General features: G+C 41.3%; 1 long non-coding RNA gene across 1 annotated transcript in view; it reads right to left on the bottom strand.

Annotated features, from left to right (window-relative positions):
• Window positions 1-491: 491 nt before the first annotated feature.
• The window catches only part of LOC132480248 (uncharacterized), a 79,250-nt gene continuing 72,341 nt past the window's right edge, over window positions 492-7,400 (bottom strand). The window contains exons 4-5 of the long non-coding RNA XR_009530622.1: window positions 1,649-1,814; window positions 492-570 (exon numbers count right to left, since the gene is read on the bottom strand). This is a non-coding gene — a long non-coding RNA (uncharacterized LOC132480248). The remainder of the gene's footprint in view (window positions 571-1,648; window positions 1,815-7,400) is intronic.

Below are 7,400 nucleotides of genomic sequence, written 5' to 3'. Positions count from 1 at the left end.
ACGCTCTAATAGATAGGTACTTAACGTTACTTGGAAGATCTCAATCTTAAATCTTATCTTTTTGCTAACAGACTCCCTCACAATAAAATTGGAAACAGAATTCAGAACTAAAGGAGACATTTTAGTCACTCCTTCTCTTGCTGTTCATAAGAGATGTGTTTTTCTGTGTGCCAGTTCAGTATATGTTTGGTTTAATGTACCTGGATATCAGTAAATCCAAACACAAGTGCATTTTTCATTAGCCAGGACGCTACCTGGAGATGCCCAGGCTTCATTTACAGTTATCCACCCAAGCAGACCAAGGCAGAGTCCATCCAGTTATGCCGGCCGTCCTGTATTTAAATCCCTCTTTATACACTGTTTGCCATGAACACTGCTGTGCTAGAATCAGTGGCCTAGAAATGCACATCCATTACAAGCAAGCTGAAATAAGCAAACCTCACTTGTACCCTGTACAGTAGTTGTTGGTGGTGTGTGCCCAATGTACTCACGTCCTAAGAAGAAAATGGGATGTGAACATCCATTTGTCTCAATTCCAGGCTCCATTAAGGTAATTATAAATCAGTGCCCCTGGTGTGAATGGAATACACGATGCTCAAAATGATGCTCATTTGGGGGAAACATTATATTCATTTATAACCACCCCATCCACATAAAGAAAACATCCTTCCTCTCATTAGTCTGAGAAAAAAAGCTGTCAAACTCTCCCTCAGTTGAACTAGTGGAAACATTTTACTCTAATACACTGTCTTGGTGTTTCAACCTTTAAAGCTTAAATATTTTCCTGTTATATGCATTCATGCACTGCTGGCATCCACATACTTGTGTGTCTCTTTGTCATATCGGGGTCATGGCAGCTAACCTTTTAAACAATCTACAAAGATACAGCAAGTTTGGAGAAACAAACTGATACAGCAGGTAAACAGGAACTGAGAAGTTCATTTTCTGTGAGCTAGTGAAATCCATGTAATGCTTCATTTCCCTTTTACTATTCTCAATCATTTATTTTACATATCAAACACAAACTGGCTTGCTGCATTTCTCTGGTAGCTGGAAGGAAGTTAATATACAAATTACTCCATTATTTCACTGCCTTCGCCTATGTCTCTAGTGATTGATCCCAGGAGATTCAATTCTGGGAATGTTACTAGACGTGGTCCTAAGAGGAACAATCACCCATGGTCTCATTTTGTGTGTTTGCCTTTTTTCATTTTATAGACAAGCTAATCCACAAAGAAAAACTCCTTCAGAAATGAGTGACCTTTTCCCATGGACCCAGTAATATCCTGCAGCATTTTAAAGACATTAAACCCTTGGCTTCTTTTTATTATGATTTAATCTTATACATATGGAATTAGTACCTCCAATTAATTCTAGTTTCTTAAAGATATTTGGTCATTTTGTTCCCATAATGTCTTCTTCAGTGCAGAGTGTTGAGTAGGGGTTACATAAATATTGAAAGAATGAAGGAATGAGAGAGCAAATGAGTGAACAAATTGTGTCTTTGTTGACTTCTGGGATGTTCTATTTCTCATTTTCTTCAGGGAATACTCTGCTTTATTCACTGGTTTTATATGTGTGTCTGTCTGTCTGTGTGATTGTGTGCATGCACACACACATATATATGTAAATTATTTCACATTTTTACCTCCTGCTGTAGTCTGTTTCTAATCTGCAAGACTCCGTGCATCTTCTCGTGAGTGGCAGCTTGCCAGCGTCCTCCTCCTCAGCCCCGGTTCCAACCAGCCCCTTCTAGAGTCACTACTCAGCTTCTTCACAGGTTCCAAAAGCAGAGGAAGCCAAGTCCTGGATAACTGGAGATTCAAGTACAGTATGACATGAACTCTTAGATAAGGAGAATGAAAGCACTGGAAAGAGCAAAAGATGGTTATAAAAATCGTTCCTATATGACTTTTATTGGTATAGCAGTCATCACTATGCTAATACTTTTCCATTGTATAGTCTTTTTATCCCCAAATTATTTTTGTAGACCATCCATTAATTAACACTCACAGTGTTTTGAGTCATATCACTTGATTAATTTTGTGCTACCTTGGAAATTGTCATATAAACTAAGTACTGGAGTTTCACCAGCCATATTTCTGAAGCAATTTGAGCCAAGTCTCAAGTTCTCAATTCCAGAATTTTATCCCTATTAATAGAAGACATGCATCACAAGAGTGGAGTGGGGAGAGGAGACACACTTCTTTTTTTTTTTTTTTTTTTTGCGGTACACGGGCCTCTCACTGTTGTGGCCTCTCCCGTTGCGGAGCACAAGCTCCGGACGCGCAGGCTCAGCGGCCATGGCTCACGGGCCCAGCCGCTCCGCGGCATGTGGGATCTTCCCGGACCGGGGCACGAACCCGTGTCCCCTGCATCAGCAGGCAGACTCTCAACCACTGCGCCACCAGGGAAGCCCTAGGAGACACACTTCTATTCTGCATGTGTCAAAACCAGATTCAGAGTCCTTTAAAGCAATGAAAAAGGACAAAACGCTCAGGTGTGAAAATTTAAAACATTTTTATTCTCAAACAAATATGAAAGGCTCTTTTCCTTAAAATGTAAGGAAAGGAATATAAAGTAAATTTTTAATCTTATTGTTCAGATAACTATTCCATAATAACAACTATACATTAACTTCCAAATGTCTTGCCCGCCCCCTACCATGTAATAACCACATTTAATTAAAGTTGTTGTCATTTATTTTTAAGTAATTTTTTAAAGAAATAGAAACATGAACCCAACAAATAAATAGCCAAATTTGGATGATTCTAATGTGTTTGGGATGTTGACAATCTATTTACATTTTAATAACATATTTCCTCAGTGCAGGTATTAGATACATCTCCACAGAGATGGGGCTAGGACACAGAATTAAGAAGAAAGAAGCGCCCTTGACAATTTGGAGAAAAGGAAAGATAAGCAGAATGGTGTTTAATAGAAACAGATGTGGATGTAATCTCTTTAGGAAGAAAAAAAGCTGTACAAATATAACATAAGACAAGGGGAAATGGCTTTAGACACAAAGAATGTTAAAACCTGGGGAGTTCTGAGAAATACAAGCTCAGAATGACTTCATGACTCAGAGACTCTCTTCCAATTCACAGCCCAACAACGGGTGTGATATGCGGATAACTTAAAGAAAGACATGGTGTTAAGCGCAAGATGTTATTTATAAGAAAGATTAACACGAGTTTCTGAAGTGGTAATGGAGGGCTGAAAAAAGGAGGATTAATCAGCCTAAAATGTATACATCATATATATAGTCACAGATATATATGCTGGTTGGCACTTCTCGAATCTATGACCAATGACAATTGTTTTCTATTCCAGCAAGAAGGATTTGAGTCAACCTTAAGGAAAACCTATTGACTAAAGGTAGAGCATTAAAATATGTTAATGGGGGCTTCCCTGGTGGTGCAGTGGTTATGCAGGGCACATGGATTCAATCCCTGGTCCGGGAAGATCCCACATGCCGCAGAGCAACTAAGCCCGCGTGCCACAACTACTGAAGCCTGTGCGCCTAGAGCCCATGCTCCACAACAAGAGAAGCCACTGCAAGGAGAAGCCTGCACACCGCAGCGAAGAGTAGCCCCCGCTCGCTGCAACTAGAGAAAGCCCGCGCACAGCAATGAAGACCCAATGCAGCCAAAAATAAATAAATAAATGTATAAAATATGTTAATGGGAGTCAAGAATTCTACTAACTCCTTTTTCTTTTAAAAATGACCACCTGTACTTGTGCAATGCTTTGCATAGCTTGCAGGAGTATAAAATAGGTTTAGACTTACAATCCCACCATCAGCTGATAAACGGTTAACAGTTAAGTGCTAAGGAGAATTTTGTGGCAAGTTGGGTAGGAGAAAATGTCTCCCGGTACACATTGAGTCAGAACAGCACTCCCTCACTCTTCAAAGATATTCTCTCTACCTCTGAGAAAATATTTCCATTCCTTGTGTTTTATGTTGTCCTCAATTTTAAGGAATTGAGACTCTGTGACTCCTCCACCTTGCTCCTTAAAGAAAATGAAATGAACAGAGACATTGTCACAGAAAACCTTTACTGGGGAGGACTCAGAGACACAGGTATCCAAATCTGCCTTCCTAAAAACAAAAAATAAAAAGTAGCAACTCTGACTCCTCTAAACCTTGATCCTTCACCCCTACATCTCAAGCTGGAACTTGGACAGAACTCTAAACACACCTCTCAAAGCCACACCACATCATTGATAGTTATTACAAAATACTGTGAACATTATTACAGTGAATCAACTAATCTAAGGCTGTGATTGCTTTAAATAATTCTCCATAAATGTTAAGTAAAATTTCTCCACCAATAAATTTGTTGTGCATAGTTGTGGCTATAACGTGATACAAAAAAGCAGCATCCTTCAGCTAGTACAGTCACAGGGAGAGTAGCAAAGCAGCACAATGTGGGATACATTCTCCATCTGAATCCACCAGTAAGCTATGCTTTCTGCCTCTTAATGCAAGAAAAGAGTCTTTAGAAGAGAAAGACAGAAGCAGGGCCAAGCCAAACTGAAATGTTTCCTGAGCTAACAAGCAAAGGATCAGCATTTTGTGATGCATATTATAGATCAGCAAAGACATTAGTATAAACAAATTTTTTTTAATATTTATTTATTTGGCTGCGCCGGGTCTTAGTTGTGGCATGTGGGATCTTCGTTGAGGCATTTGGGGTCTTTTAGTTGCAGCATGCGGGATCTTTAGTTGCAGCATTGGAACTCTTAGTTGTGGCATGCATGTGGGGTCTAGTTCCCTGAGCAGGGATTGAACCCGGGCCCCCTGCATTGGGAGCGCAGAGTCTTAACCACTGGAACACCAGGGAGTCCCGACAAATTTTTTTAATCATTCATCAAGTTAACTTTAAGTATATGTAGATTCAGAATAAATTCTCTACACATGATAATTATTACTATGATTAGTACTGTAAGAAGCTTCACAAACTCTAAAGAAATTATTTCAACATCATCATAAAATCTTGCATTAAAAACTTCATCCATGCTTTTTAAAATAGACGTGGATGTTATCTATGATAAAGTGAGGTACGGGTACCCAGGGTGGACCAAACTAGGCAAAGAGCACCTTTTCTAGAATCTGTATTAACAGCGATTCTCTCTCTCATATAATTTTTTTTCTTAAATATTCTGAGTTGCTTTGAGCAGGTCTTCATATTTCCATGGCAGTTTATTTAATTAATGGTATTGTATATCTGCTGTGCCTAGCACTTCCTACCTACGCCTAAGCTAGGCAGGAAAAGCAAAGGGCATTTCAGAGTCTACCCACAAGAGCCTAGATGGAGACACCTCAAACACACACACACACACACCAGTGGTGTGCGTGGATGTAATAATCCAAGTGTAAGGACACTAGTTTTGCCTTGGGGGATAGAAGTAGGAATGGGAAGCGTTCCTTGGGTAAGGCATATTGTAAAACAAAAGGCAGGAGGTGGGGCAAGAGGAAACAGAGAGATCAAAGGAGACTTCTGTGACCCCTGTGATCGGAAACAGGAGCTGCGGCACTGGGGGAAGAGGTAACAAGGTTGGTTTTGGACATCCTTAGTTAGTGGCTGGACAAGGAGATACCACCCAGGGGCCTCGTGCTGCCGTTCTCTGATCAACTGTAAGCTCTGAGCTGGGAGCTGAGAGGCGCCTGCAAACAGAGGAGGAGTGCTTGAAGCCATGAGTGTGTCAGCCCAGTGGGTTTGTTATGTCACAAAACGAGACATCACGGCATCATTGCTACCACATAAAGAGATTTTCCTTCATGTTTACACAGTCTAGGGAAATCTAAAAATTTAACGCTTGACTGCATATGTGCAACATCATGCACCTTGGATTAGCCTATTCAAGAAACCATCATTTCCAGTTGCAGCTCTTTTCCACTCCTTCCTCTCTGTTTGCAATAATAATCTCATTCTGAAGCTCACCCCCAGAACAAGAGCTGTGCCCAGCAGACTCGCCTGATTCATATTCTCCACGTAGCTTGTGGGAAAGTGGCAGGAATGATTGAAGCTTATTAAATACCTGTTGTGGTCTTTAGAAATCACCAGGAAAATATCACATCTAGAACTACCACCAAATATTTCAATTTAGTATTTATAAATACAAGCTTCTTATCAAAATGGATTTTCTCTTCCTAGAGAGAGAGTTAAGCCAGGACTCCTAATTCATATTCATCTTTCCTCAAAAATTAGTTGCTCTGAGGGCTTCCCTGGTGGCACAGTGGTTAAGAATCCGCCTGTCACCGCAGGGGACACGGGTTTGGGCCCCGGTCTGGGAAGATCCCACATGCCGTGGAGCAACTAAGCCCATGCGCCACAACTACTGAGCCTGCGCTCTAGAGCCCGGGAGCCACAACTACTGAACCCACATGCTGCAGCTACTGAAACCCACGCGCCTAGAGCCCGTGCTCCTCAAAAAGAGAAGCCACCGCGGTAAGAAGCCCGCGCACTGCAACAAAGTGTAGCCCCGGCTCACTGCAACTAGAGAAAGCCCACACGCAGCAACGAAGACCCAACACAGCCAAAAATAAATAAAAGTAAAATAAATGAATTTATTTTAAAAAAATTAGTTGCTCTTAGTAAGCGGTGCTGATCAAGAGGGAAAGGACCTTGGATGTGGGCTAGCTCCTTCCTGCCCTTGCCACCTTCTTGCCCAGGTCAGTGGAGAGCTGAGTGAGTGCCATGTTGCTAGGCAACTCCGAAAAGATTTATGAATCTTCTTAATTAATTAATTAATTAAAGAGCTCTGAAGGGCTCTTGGACAACATGGACGTATCCTGTCCAGCAAGGACAGGGGAAATACTCACAAACAGCAGCAAGACACAGTGTGAAAAACAATCACAGAAGGAGCTTGGTGGACACAGTTTACACAGGCAAGATTTCCTGCCATTTTTGACAACATGGGTGGAATGTGAGGGCATTATGCGTATGTCAGACAGAAAAAGATAAACACTGTATGATATCACTTAGATGTGGAATTTTAAAAAGCCGACCTTGTTAAAAACAGAGAGTAAGATGGTGGTTTCCAGGAGCTGGGTGGTGGGGGTTAGGGGGTGGGGGGTTTGGGGAGATGTTGTTTGAGGGTACAAACTTGCAACTAGTAGATGAATAAATCCTGGAGATCTAATGCACAGCATAGAGATTAGAGTCAACTATACTGTATTATAAACTTCATAGTTTCTGAGAGACTAGATCTCAATAGTTCTCACCACAAAAAAAGAAATGGTAATTATGTGATGTGATAGGGATGTTGCAGTGCATGGGCTTCTCACTGTGGTGGCTTCTCTTGTGGAGCACGGGCTCTAGGTACGCAGGCTTCAGTAGTTGTGGCACACAGGCTCAATAGTCGTGGCTCGTGGGCTCTAGAGTGCAGGCTCA

Source organism: Mesoplodon densirostris, chromosome 19 (genome assembly GCF_025265405.1).
Source record: "Mesoplodon densirostris isolate mMesDen1 chromosome 19, mMesDen1 primary haplotype, whole genome shotgun sequence".
NCBI classification, from domain to species: Eukaryota; Metazoa; Chordata; class Mammalia; order Artiodactyla; family Ziphiidae; genus Mesoplodon; species Mesoplodon densirostris.
This window is presented reverse-complemented; position numbering and strand designations above follow the sequence as displayed.